The sequence below is a fragment of the Nycticebus coucang genome, chromosome 3, assembly GCF_027406575.1.
Source record: "Nycticebus coucang isolate mNycCou1 chromosome 3, mNycCou1.pri, whole genome shotgun sequence".
Classification (NCBI taxonomy): domain Eukaryota; kingdom Metazoa; phylum Chordata; class Mammalia; order Primates; family Lorisidae; genus Nycticebus; species Nycticebus coucang.
This window is the reverse complement of record NC_069782.1, coordinates 71,644,498-71,650,142: the sequence shown is the minus strand read 5'-3', so window position 1 is coordinate 71,650,142 and position 5,645 is coordinate 71,644,498. Positions and strand designations below refer to the sequence as shown.

The following is a 5,645-nucleotide window of genomic DNA, read 5'->3' as shown; positions in this document are numbered from 1 at the left end:
AGAATTAGAGGTTGCTGTGAGCAATGATGCCACGGCACTCTACAAGGGTGACAAAAGTGAGACTCTGTCTCAAAAAAAAAAAAAAAAAGATTTTAAGTTACTGAAAAGCATTTTGAAACCTCAACATGGGCACCATCCCCTAGGTCTTCCCTGGTCCTCATAAGCCTTACATGGCCACCTGTCATCAAAAATGGCTGCAAATGATGGAAACTATCTGTGTCCTTAATTCATTCACCAAATGCAAAGACAGAAAACATGATGACTAGAGAACTCAATTTCTCCTGGAATAGCCAGGGACAAAGCTGGAGCAGAAAAGAATGAGCCATGTGGGCTAGACATTGCCTTGTAACTGTTGGCCTAGGCTTTGAGAACATGTTCCTAAGCCTCACCACAGCCAATATCTAGACCTCAGAATTCAGAGACTCAAAATTAAGAACATAAGCTCATAGTCAAATCCAACAATGTTAAGAACTATTGCAGCAGTGGCAGTTTTACCATCTTTAAATATTTGAACTTTAATAAGTTTTAAAACTAGTTTTATTTATGAGATAATACCAAAGTCATGTGAACAAAAAGGCATTTGAGTTCTCTCCTTTTTTTTCTTTTCTTTTTTTTTAAGACAGAGTCCCACTATGTCACCCTTGGTAGAGTGCTGTGGCATCACAGCTTACAGCAAACTCAAACTCTTGGGCTCAATAGATTCTCTTACCTCAGTCTCCCAAGTAGCTAAGACCATAGGCACCTGCCACAACACCCAGTTATTTTTTTGATGGTAGTTGTCATTGTTGTTTGGCAGTCCCAGGCTGGATTCAAACTGCCAGCTCCAGTGCATGTGGCTGGTGCCCTAGTCGCTGAGCTATAGGCACCCTAGCCTTCTTTTTCTTTTTCTTTTCCCTTCCTTTCCTTTTTCTTTTTTTTTTGTAGTTTTTGGCCAGGGCTGGGTTTGAACCCACCACCGCCGGCATATGGGGCTGGCGCCTACTCCTCTGAGCCACAGGCGCCACCCGTCCTTTCCTTTTTCCTTTCCTTTCCTTTCTTTCGAGACAGAGTCTCACCATGTAGCCCTTGGTAGAGTGCTGTGACATCATAGCTCACAGCAACCTCAAACTCTTGGGCTTATGAGATTCTCTTGTCCCAGCCTCTCAAGTAGCTGGGACTATAGGCACCTGCCACAATGCCTGGCTATTTTATTGTTGTAGTTGTCATTGTTGTTTGGCAGGCCCCAGGCCAGGTTTGAACCTGCTAGCCCTGGTGTATGCGACTGGTGCCCTAGGTGCTGAGCTACAGACACCAACCCCATTTTTTCTGTTAATCATTTTTACACCCTGTAAATTAGACATATAACACAAACCAAGGATTAAAATATAGTTTTAACTACTGCTTTTAATGTCATAAATCCCAACAAGAAAAAACAAACTTAACTTGTTATTTTAAACAATGTAACATTATAATAATGTTATGCCCAGGAGTCTCTCAAAGACCATACCACCAGACAAGTCAAATTTAAAGAGGAGTTCTTTTATTGAAGAGCCAGCTGGCGACTGCCTCTGTGTCCCAACATGGGGTTTCTGAGAGCAGCCCTGAGTGCTTATGGGCTCGGGTTTTTAAGGCTTGGTCTGCATCCTGGTTGGCACACAGGCTGCCCAGGTGCATTCAGGTAGGTTAGCAAGCATTGTACAGAAGCAGAAGTTTGTGGTTAGTTAGTCATATATCTTTGTTTCATTACTTTTCCCACCTGGTATTTCTCAAAGGTCAGTCTGGGAATGGTTGGTACTTCCTGGTCTGTTTCTCAGGGGAGTTAGTCAATAAGTCAGTGAGTAATTTCCCATCTATCTTGGGAGTGAACCAGACTTACTCCATTTTGTTGATGGCTTGCGGCCCAGCATTTGCCAGGAGTTAACTGGTATTTTTCCACCTTGGTCTAGGCCTAATCTTCCCCACTGGTTTTAAGGTCATAAATCAAATCATTGATTCTGCCTTGAATGTGGGTTGTCAGTGGTGATGTTTTGAATTACCTGTCTATCTTTGTGGTGTGGATACATAGATTCCTTTTTTTCTCCTTTTTTCCCAAAGTTTAATGTTTAATTAAGACAAGTCCCAGGAGTTTCCTCAGGCTTCAGCTGTGGGTTGACCAGCCAGCTCCCAGTATATGGCTGGGGCAGGGCATGTTGACCGTTTTAAAAGTTACCTTCGTTTTTCACAGGGCAGTGAAGTTCTCTTTAGTTAGTTGTGAGGAATCCAGGTGAGGATTCTTTCCACCTTCGCTGCCATGTGTGTGTGTGGTCAGGATGATGGTGTAAAGTTCTTTCTACCTTGGTTGGAGGGGGACTGGGTTCTGATTCTTTTTGTTTTTGTTGTTGCCCTCGGTAGAGTTCTATGACATCACAGCTCACCGCAACCTCCAGCTCTTAGGCTTAGGCGATTCTCTTGCATCAGCCTCCTGAGTAGCTGGGACTACAGGCACCTGCCACAACACCGGCTATTTTTTTGTTGCAGTTTGCCCGGGGCTGGGTTCGAACATGTCACTCTCGGTATATGGGGCCATCGCCCTACTCACTGAGCCACAGGTGCCACCCTATTTTTTTTTCTTAGTAACTTTATATAATGGTTTGGTCAGTTTGTATGTTTCATACAGTCTTTTACAGAAATTCTCAGGGTTTTCATTTGTATTCTGCATGATCTCAGCCACCTTGCATATGCTTGTGGTTTTCTGTTTCTTTTATATTGACAGAGATGAAGTCAAGGTTGGGTTTAGTGTAAGACAATGAAACCACTTAGCAGTTATTTAGAAATATTTACAGGCAGCGCCTGTGGTTCAGTGAGTAGGGTGCCAGCCCCAGCCAAACTGCAACAATAACAACAACAAAAATAATCCAGCGTTGTGGTGGGCGCCTGTAGTCCCGGCCACTCTGAAGGCTGAGGCAGGAGAATCGCCTAAGCCCAAAAGCTGGAGGTTGCTGTGAGCTGTGATGCCATGGCACTCTACCAGGGGCAACAGAGTGAGACTCTGTCTCAAAAAAAAAGAAAGAAAGAAAGAATTACAAGTTTTTGATTTCAAGGCTATGATTTACACAATGAGAACATTAGTATTTTTATTTATAAACTTGGTATATAGTTCTTTTTTTTATTTTTTTTATTTTTCAAGACCATCCATATATTGTAATGTTCCTTAGAAAATGTAAGAATTTCAGGGCGGCGCCTGTGGCTCAGTGAGTAGGGCGCTGGCCCCATATGCTGAGGGTGGCAGGTTCAGACCCAGCCCCGGCCAAACTGCAACAGAAAAATAGCCGGGCGTTGTGGCGGGCGCCTGTAGTCCCAGCTGCTTGGGAGGCTGAGGCAAGAGAATCGCGTAAACCCAAGAGTTAGAGGTTGCTGTGAGCCATGTGACGCCATGGCACTCTACCCAAGGGCGGTACAGTGAGACTCTGTCTCTACAAAAAAAATAAATAAATAAAAAAGAAAATGTAAGAATTTCAACCAAAGGTGGCAGAATCAGGGCCAAAGTGCTGCTGCTCACAGCTCCCACAAAGGAAATCACGATGTCTAAACGAGGAATAACAATCGCTCCGGCACAAGTAATACTGACCAAGAAGGACCTCACTCCAAATTCACCAATTTGCTTCCACTTAGCATGAAATTTAGATGTCATTACAGGGATAATAATCTCTGGGGGAACATAGAACTGAATCGAATAGGTCACAAAAATCCCAAAGGAATACAGAATTTTCACTGATTGATATAACCATACGTCTTGGGGAAGATTTAAAGTTATGCTCCCTTTGATTTCATCACGGAAACACATATACCCTAAAGTAGCTAATGTTATGTACAAAGTTGTGACAATTCCCATTCCAATATTCAGGGCTTGGGGGAAGCGTTTTGATTCTTTCATTTGGTTTTCCAGTGGAAGGACCACTCCTATGCCTTCAAAAGCAAATACAGCCGTACCAAAGAAGAGCGGGTACTTCTTCAACCAGCCACAACTGGGAGGTTGTGGGGATCTGGCATGTTCCTAACAACGTAATAGTATATTATCACAAGACTGACAGCCATGGAAATGTTGGCAAGGAATGAAAGTATAAATAGATTCTTTAAATCACGAATGAAGACCAAAAGAAGTATAAAAGGAAGAAAGCACAGCATGTACATCCTGAGGTCAATGCTTCTTCTCTCACATGGATTTGATGAACTGGTATTATTCGAAATAAACTCTTTACTCTCCAGGAATCCTTCATGAACTTGTTTAACATTTTCAGCTAAGAAGACAATATAAACACTGCAGAATCCCAGCTGTGTTATCACCAGAAAAAAGTCAACCACAGTCGGTCCCCAAGCTGCTTGCTTCTGAAGACAACTTCAAGGACTTACTTCCAGAGCAAAACTCACAGTGTCACTGTAACCTAAGGCTGACTTTTTATTTTTATTTATTTTTTTATTATTAAATCATAACTGTATACATTGATATGATCATGGGGCATCATACACTCGCTTCATAAACCATTTGACACATTTTTATCACAGTGGTTAACATAGCCTTTCCGGCGTTATCTAAGGTTGACTTTTTAAACCTCTGACACAGAAAGTGACTGCAACGTACCAATATGTGCATACAGTGAATAGAAAGTATTCCTATAAACACAAGGCTGATGGGTCCAAGCACTATGCCTGCATTTTTTATTGCCAACCGAAGTCCTAAAAGGCCTGTTCCAATGTTTCCTTTAAGAAGATGCATAAGAGTTTGTACAAACGAAATACCCTCTTGGCCATCAAGCTGGTAATGCTTCTGAAGGGGAGAAGCTCTTGCTCATGTTCTTCATCTGATGTCCCATCAAAATTCTGTTCATTTATCAAGGGCCTCATCACATCCATACCTAGCTCCTCGCGCCCGGCCGCCTCAGCCGCCGGCGCCCTGCTTCCATCTCTCAGGGGTCTCCAGGACGCCGCTGCACCGGTGCTCGCGCTCCCTCCTCGGCGTGGCTGGCGACGCGCCCAGGCCAAGGCCTCTGCGGGCCCCGGGCACCCGAGCCCAGCGCTCGCCTCCGGGCCCCGCCGCGACACGGAGCATGCGCCAGTATATAGTTCTTAAGATAATGCTTAGTTTTAAGAGTCTTTATAGAACTGATGTAAAGTTCTGGACAATTTAGTGAATATTTTTGAATATCAGTTGGGTGTGGGGTTATCTATGAGGCTGTGTTACAGTCACATTATTTACTAGGAAATTTTTATTTAAGTTCTAATTTTTTTCGGAGGTATCTATGTAGACATAGCAGATAATATTTAACATTGCACAAATTTTTTTTTTTTGGTGTAGCCAACAGGAAATTTTTATCGAGCCTTAAGGTTTTAGAGCAAATATAATTACTGTATATAATTTTATGTTTTTTGGCTAGTATCTTAATCCTATTTAATAGATTAGCAAAACAGTTATGTCTCATTTTATGAGTTGACATTGCAGACAAGGCTGGAATTTAATACAGGTGGGCCACAGCCTCTTTTTTCTTTGAATTATTTTTCTCTCTCCAATTTCTCTCTTTATTAAAGATAAATTATAGCAGAACTAATTTAGTTGTTAAAATAAACTGTACCTTTTGTGTATTGGGTGTGATTATTTGCATAAAGTGCAGCAAGAATAATTATTAGCCATG

At 42.3% G+C, this 5,645-nt stretch overlaps 1 pseudogene; it reads right to left on the bottom strand.

Moving 5' to 3' along the window:
- Window positions 1-3,463: 3,463 nt before the first annotated feature.
- LOC128581018 (neutral amino acid uniporter 4-like) lies at window positions 3,464-5,065 on the bottom strand (annotated as a pseudogene).
- Window positions 5,066-5,645: the final 580 nt, after the last annotated feature.